Below are 8,534 nucleotides of genomic sequence, written 5' to 3'. Positions count from 1 at the left end.
TTTTAAAATGTAACGCCTGGGCTTGTATCTATGGGCTTCTCTCTTGACGTCTCCCCGATTGCCTGCGAGCTTCTCCTCCTGTCTGTACGGTAATTGCTCTACTGTGCGACAGAGAGTCAAGTGGTTATGACGCAATCGTTAGCCTATTTTTACAAAAACTGTTTCTACGGGGCCATAATGTAACATAGAAGGTAATGGAGCCCTTTATACATTGTCGTGTATCTTTAGAAATAAATAATGGACAAATGGAGTCTTTAAACGCCTCAGATGTAAAGTTATTCGCGGTCAAAGTGACGCCAAAATGAATGGGAGTCAATGGGATGCTAACGCAAGTGAAGTTCTGCTACAAGATGGCGGCACGCAGCCGACTTCAACTTTCCGGTCGACTTCCTTCCCGCCTGGGATCAGTTTGGAGATGTAATCATGTCTAGAGGTCTTCACAGTGCACCCGAGACCCGTCGACCCAGGACCCGTACGGGTTCGGGTCTATATTTTAAATGATCAGCCGGGTCAGGTTCGAGTCTATTACCTCGGGTCCCGGGTCTGTTTAACATTGTGTGTAATACCCGTGCAATCGGAGTCATCGGACTCGGAGAACACCCGGCCGTGATCAAACACTGCTTGTGTTTTTTGTAACTTGCAACTTGTAAAATTAGGAAAAGAAAAGAGTGAGCCAAAAAAAAGCTCTCTCTCTCTCTCTCTCTCTCTCTATCTGCCCTTAGAATCAGAGCGCGCAGACTCAGAGTTAATGCAAGTGCACACATGGTGATAATGCTTGCAGACTTGATACACTAATATTTAATATATTTCAATTCAGCAACACAATCTGAGGTGAACTGTCACATGAATGTTTTCTATGATGCTCAAATTGCGTTAAAGCATATTTTAGGTTGCTACAGCTAGCACGCATGTGCAGTCTCGATCGCGTTTCATGTTTCTATGGCAACCAGTGAGGGACACTTTGACCGCCAAACCGCGCTTTACATTTTCTTCCATTTTTATAAAAATATAAATGAACCGTTTAATCTTAAAGTTTTAGTGGTCAGATTCAGACTCCACGCAGAGCAGAGAGCACAGAGATGTTAGCAAATAAATAACATCTGCGGCCATGGCATTGCACAAGCTATCGGCAAACAGTTGAGGTTATTATGCGAGTTAACTCGAGTCAGAATGTACATGTGCACAGTTGCATTTGTCATCCGTCACCGTGACATCAAGAGGACTTTTGAAGCTGAAATAATGAGTGGATTAAGCTTGGACTTGGAATAACGAGAGGAATAACTTTCTTGTCAGAGGATTGTAATGCATCACAGGCAGTCATGTAGAGAGACTACGGCTCCTTAAATTAGGTAAGCCAAAAAGCTGTATTTTTCGCAACAGGTTTATTGACTTGTAATAGCAATTTAAGGTGGAATATGTGACAATCGGGTCCAGTCGGGTCTGTCTCTTCCCGACGGGTTTGGGTCTAGCTTTCAAATAATAGACGGGTCTGGGTCAGGTCCGGGTAGGCATTTCTCGGATCTACATGGGTCCGGGTCCAGCTTTTGAAATATTAAACGGGTCTGGGTCAGTTCGGTGTAGTACATTACGGGTCTCTTTCGGGTTCGGGCATGAATTTTTGGACCCGTGAAGACCTCTAATCGTGTCACAGGACCATCGGGTGTCGCTGTTGGACTGTGTTTTCTCTACTTCCTGTTGGCCTTCTGTAGCTAATCGTAGCTTGGTGTAGCTGTTTTTATTTTATTTTTTCTCTAGAATCTCTATCTTACTATCACTCTCTGTTTTTTAAAGTGTTCATCAAACAACTGCAGAAAGAATATTTCATCAAGCACGGTGAGTAATGGCTTCTCCTGCTATTGTTATTTGCACCTCTTGCCACATGTACTGTACAGTTTATCTATCTCTGTCGCTGATGAGAGATTCACATGTGATAAATGCAGGGAAATAGTTAGGCTGACAGAGAAGATTTCAGAATTAGAGACACGCATCCAAACTTTAATTGAGGACAGTAAGAATGTTAGGGCTCTAGATACGGCTTTTGATGCGTCTAGCTCAGGGATTCCTATACATTGTTCGGTTCCGGAAACAGAGCCCCTGCAGCAGGGCAACTGGGTGACGGTGAGGCAGCGTAGTCGTGGGTCAAAACACCGCTCTTCTGTTCCGATCAAAACATTAAACAGGTTCTCCCCACTCAGTGATGCACCCACTGAGAAACCTGATGAAAGTGTTCTAATTATTGGTGATTCTATTGTACGGAACGTGAATATAGAGACACCAGCCACCATAGTCAAATGTTTACCGGGAGCCAGAGCGCCTGACATCTTGGCAAATTTAAAAGTGCTGGCTAATGCTAAACGTAAATACAGTAAGATTGTTATTCATGTCGGCGCTAATGATGTTCGACTTCGCCAGTCGGAGATCACTAAAAATAACATTAAAGAGGTGTGTGAACTTGCAAGCACGATGTCAGACACTGTAATATGCTCTGGTCCCCTCCCTGCTTACCGTGGTGATGAGATGCATAGCAGATTGTCATCACTCAATGGCTGGATGTCTAAGTGGTGCCCACAGAATAACATAGGTTTCATAGACAATTGGACGAGCTTTTGGGGCAGACCTGACCTGTTGAAAAGAGATGGTCTTCATCCCTCCTGGGGTGGCGCCACTCTTCTCTCTAGAAATATGACAAATAGTCTTAGTGTTTATACTTGACTAACTGGGGCCCAGGTCAGGAAGCAGACAGACTGGCTAAACCGACCGTCTGCTAGCTGCCTCCCGTCACAGAGGTCAGTTAATTCTCAGCACATAGAGACTTTTTCACCTAGATATCACACTATAGAGACTGTGTCTGTTCCCCGAACTAGAAAATACAAAAAACGTCCAAACCAATTTAAGATTAACAATTTAATTGAGGTTCAACAAATAAAAAACAGAAGCAATATGGATAAACAAATGATAAAGCTTGGCTTATTGAATATCAGATCCCTTTCTACGAAAACACTTTTTGTAAATAATATGATCACTGATCATAATATAGATGTACTCTGTTTGACAGAAACCTGGCTAAAACCTAATGATTACATTATTTTTAATGAGTCCACCCCCTAAGATTACTGTTATAAACATGAGCCGCATCTAAAAGGCAAAGGTGGAGATGTTGCTTCAATTTATAACAACGTTTTCAGGATTTCTCAGAGGGCAGGCTTCAAGTATAACTCGTTTGAAGTAATGGTGCTTCATATAGCATTATCCAGAGAAACAAATGTTAATGATAAATCCCCTGTTATGTTTGTACTGGCTGCTGTATACAGGCCACCAGGGCACCATACAGATTTTATTAAAGAGTTTGGTGATTTTACATCCGAGTTAGTTCTGGCTGCAGATAAAGTTTTAATAGTTGGTGATTTTAATATCCACGTTGATAATGAAAAAGATACATTGGGATCAGCATTTATAGACATTCTGAACTCTATTGGTGTTAGACAACACGTTTCAGGACCTACTCATTGTCGAAATCATACTCTAGATTTAATACTGTTACATGGAATTGATGTTGATAGTGTTGTAATTATTCAGCCAAGTGATGATATCTCAGATCATTATTTAGTTCTGTGCAAACTTCATATAGCCAAAATTGTAAATTATACTTCTTGTTACAAGTATGGAAGAACCATCACTTCTTCCACAAAAGACTGCTTTTTAAGTTATCTTCCTGATGTAGCCAAATTCCTTAGCATATCCAAAAACTCAGAACAACTTGATGATGTAACAGAAACTATGGACTCTCTCTTTTTTAGCACTTTAAATAAAGTTGCTCCTTTACGCTTAAGGAAGGTTAAGGAAAACAGTTTGACACCATGGTATAATGAGCATACTCGCACCCAAAAGAGAGCAGCCCGAAAGATGGAGCGCAGCTGGAGGAAAACCAAACTAGAGGTATTTCGTATTGCTTGGCGGGAAAGTAACCTATCCTACAGAAAAGCATTAAAAACTGCTAGATCCGATTACTTTTCATCTCTTTTAGAAGAAAACAAACATAACCGCAGGTATTTATTCAATACAGTGGCTAAACTAACGAAAAATAAAGCCTCAACAAGTGTTGACTTTTGCCAATACCACAGCAGTAATGACTTTATGAACTACTTTACTTCTAAAATTGATACTATTAGAGATAAAATTGCAACCATTCAGCCGTCAGCTACAGTATCACATCAGACAGTGTCATTAGGATATGTCCCCAAAACCTTCAAACTGGCTGTTATTAAGCCTCTCATCAAAAAACCACAACTTGACCCCAAAGAACTAGTTAATTATAGACCAATCTCGAATCTCCCTTTTCTGTCCAAGATACTAGAAAAGGTGGTATCCTCACAATTATATTCCTTCTTAGAGAAAAATGGTATATGTGAGGATTTCCAGTCAGGATTTAGAACGTATCATAGTACTGAGACTGCTCTCCTTAGAGTTACAAATGATCTGCTCTTATCATCTGATCGTGGGTGTATCTCTCTATTAGTTTTATTGGATCTTAGTGCTGCGTTTGACACAATTGACCACAACATTCTTTTGCATATACTTGAACACTTTGTTGGCATCAGTGGAAGTGCATTAGCATGGTTTAAATCGTACTTATATGACCACCATCAGTTCGTAGCAGTGAATGAAGATGTATCATATCGATCACAAGTGCAGTATGGAGTAACTCAAGGCTCAGTACTTGGGCCGCTACTCTTCACGCTTTATATGTTACCCTTGGGAGATATCATCAGGAAACATGGTGTTAGCTTTCACTGTTATGCTGATGATATTCAGCTCTATATTTCTTCGCGGCCCGGTGAAACACACCAATTTGAAAAACTAATGGAATGCATTTTTCCATCTAAAAAATATATCTAAATTACGGCCTATGCTCTCAATGTCAAATGCAGAAATGTTAATCCATGCATTTTTGACCTCAAGGTTAGATTATTGTAATGCTTTATTTGGTGGTTGTTCTGCACGCTTAGTAAACAAACTACAGCTAGTCAGAAATGCAGCAGCAAGAGTTTTTACTAAAACCAGGAAGTATGACCATATTAGCCCGGTCCTGTCAACACTGCGCTGGCTCCCTATCAATCATCGTATAGATTTTAAAATATTGCTTATTACTTATAAAGCCCTGGATGGTTTAGCACCTCAGTATTTGAATGAGCTCCTTTTACATTATAATCCTCTACGTCCGCTACGTTCTCAAAACTCAGGCAATTTGACAATACCTAGAATATCAAAATCAACTGCGGGCGGCAGATCCTTTTACTATTTGGCGCCTAAACTCTGGAATAACCTACCTAACATTGTTCGGGAGGAAGACACACTCTTGCAGTTTAAATCTAGATTAAAGACCCATCTCTTTAACCTGGCTTACACATAACATACTAATATGCTTGTAATATCCAAATCCGTTAAAGGATTTTTAGGCTGCATTAAACCGGAACCGGAAACAATTCCCATAACATAATGTACTTGCTACATCATTAGAAGAATGGCATCTACGCTAATATTTGTCTGTTTCTCTCTTATTCCGAGGTCACCGTAGCCACCAGATCCAGTCTGTATCCAGATCAGAGGGTCACTGCAGTCACCCGGATCCAGTACGTATCCAGACCAGATGGTGGATCAGCACCTAGAAAGGACCTCTACATCCCTGAAAGACAGCGGAGACCAGGACAACTAGAGCCCCAGATAAAGATCCCCCGTAAAGACCTTGTCTCAGAGGACCACCAGGACAAGACCACAGGAAACAGATGATTCTTCTGCACAATCTGACTTTGCTGCAGCCTGGAATTGAACTAGTGGTTTTGTCTGGTCAGAGGAGAACTGGCCCCCCAACTGAGCCTGGTTTCTCCCAAGGTTTTTTTCTCCATTCTGTCACCGATGGAGTTTCGGTTCCTTGCCGCTGTCGCCTCTGGCTTGCTTAGTTGGGGTCACTTCATCTACAGCAATATCGTTGACTTGATTGCAAATAAATGCACAGACACTATTTAACTGAACAGAGATGACATCACTGAATTCAATGATGAACTGCCTTTAACTATCATTTTGCATTATTGACACAATGTTTTCCTAATGTTTGTTGTTCAGTTGCTTTGACGCAATGTATTTTGTTTAAAGCGCTATATAAATAAAGGTGACTTGACTTGACTTGACTGTAAGTGCTGCTTTTTTCTTAAGGCCAGTTTACATATCTGCTGTACTTTATCAATCATGTCTAAGAAATTTTTCCATCTGTACCAAAATATTACAGACCCATATCAGCCATTACCAGGCCAATTCCAAAGACACACACAAGTTTGAGGTAAGGTTCTCTAATATATTATGAACATAGACTGTAAAAAAATATGGACGTACTGTCCGTGACGTCACCCATAGACTCCTCAATAGCGGTTTTGAAGCGCAAAGTGTGCAGAGCGGGCCGTCGCCATCTTGTCAGCGCGTCACCGCTTGACTCTCCAGGATAATCGAAAATGGGCAAAAAGGCAGGAGCTGATTGCTGAAGCCACGCCCACCTAGCGCGACGGCATTGTCAGCAGCGGCAATCCACCTGTCACTCAGGTGGCCACGCCCTTAATTATGCAGAATTTTAAGTCTTAATATAATTTAAACGGATGAGTTTTTAAAAAATTCACCCCCCTCACATTTGTCATGAAGGGCAAAATTAGCAATATAGACCAAAATCATTTTTTGAACCAGGCTGTAAACATGTTTTTTTCTGCTGTAAAGTTGGGCATTTTAACATGGGGAGTCTATGGGATTGACTCCCTTTTGCAGCCAGCCTCAAGCGGCCAGTCGATGAATTGCAGTTTTTGTCACTTCCTTATTGGCTATTGGCCTTGACACTGTTATTTACTTTGGTTTTCATCCAAAATATATTAAATTGTGTTCTGAAGACGAAAAGAGCTTTTATGGGTTTGGAATAAACATGGGGGTAAGTGATTAATGACAAAATGTTAATTTTTTAGGTGGCGTAACCCTTTAATTTATTTTGAAGATAACCAAAGTCTGATGGATTTGATCTATAAGAGGGTGAGTAAACGACAATTATGATGATGATTTCCTTGAAAAATGAAGCTACAGATTATGTTTTTCCAGGGAATTGATGTTTAAAAAAAAAAAAAGCATATAAGAATATCAGAATTGTTGTAAAATACATTGAAATCTATAAGGAGTTTACAATGTTGACCTTGCTTTCCAATGTTTTTGTTTAATGCAAGTTCATCTGGAATGTGAGTGGTTTTTTTTTCAATGGCAAATGGATGTTACATTTTTTGCATTCTATTCTGAAATGTTATGCTTTTATTAAGCCATGCGACTTTAAGTGATTCATCACTTTCATTCTGAAGGAGAAGAAATTGCTTTGTACAATTTAGGTTTGTATTTAACTGGATATTTGATTTAAAGATATGTAAAAAAAAAAAAATAATAATAATAATAAAAATAATAATAATAAGTCAATCCAAATAAATTCATACTGATAATTTGACATATAATCATGTAAAAAATATATTTGGTTGAAAGTGAATTTTTAGTTTCAGCTGACTATAAAAATGTGATTTTATCAAACTTTTTTTTTTCAGTCGAGAAAAAGTATATCGATTACATGTAACAAGTTGATGTAATTTCAGTTGATCCAACGACATTTTTTTTTTTAATTGTCATACATCATGTAACTTTCATAATTCTTTGTTTCATACATGGTCTAACTGCTTGAGAGGTGCTTTTTATCATCCACATTCAGAAGAATGGCTTGCAAATTTATTTACAAAGCTAAATGGTATAACAAACTGTAGGATTTATTTCCACTGTGTGAATATGTAATCATGTAATTCATAAAAATGAAACCGTAATCTGCTTATGAGCATTATAATATGTAATATACTCTAATTACAAGTATTTGATTTTTGGAATCTGATTACGTAATCCTTATTATATGTAATCAGTTACAACCCATCAGAGCCGGCCCTAGACCTTTGGGGGCCCTAAGCAAAATTCGGTTGGAGGCCCCTTTGACCGTTTTAAGTAAGGCCTAAAGAAAAGCAATGACTACCTTATAACTATACTGTACATATTATATCTACTATGTTATTTTTAAATTTTTTAGTCTATTAAATTATGTTTAAATTATTCTATGTATGCTGTATGTTAATTATCTTTTTTACGCTGCTGGTCCTGAGTAAGTATTTTGTTCTTATGTGGCAACATGTACAGAATGACAATAAAAAACCTTGAGTTCTTGAGTTGAGTTCCATGTTTGATGTCTAAAAGGAAAATTATGATACCACTGAGCTGAATAAAGACTGATAAAGTGATTTTCACTGACCTTCAAAGAAACATTTTTAATTGACACCAGAGTTTAAGAGGCACAAACAACAGCCTATATATAATTTAAATGAAATCGAGCCAATAGAATAACATTTAAATAAAATATTATATATAATAATAAATAGAACATTTAAATGTTTGAATTTTTCAAATAAACAAAATTAACAATAACATCT

Source organism: Carassius carassius, chromosome 5, assembly GCF_963082965.1.
Source record: "Carassius carassius chromosome 5, fCarCar2.1, whole genome shotgun sequence".
NCBI lineage: Eukaryota > Metazoa > Chordata > Actinopteri > Cypriniformes > Cyprinidae > Carassius > Carassius carassius.
Note: the sequence above shows the minus strand (reverse complement) of the source record.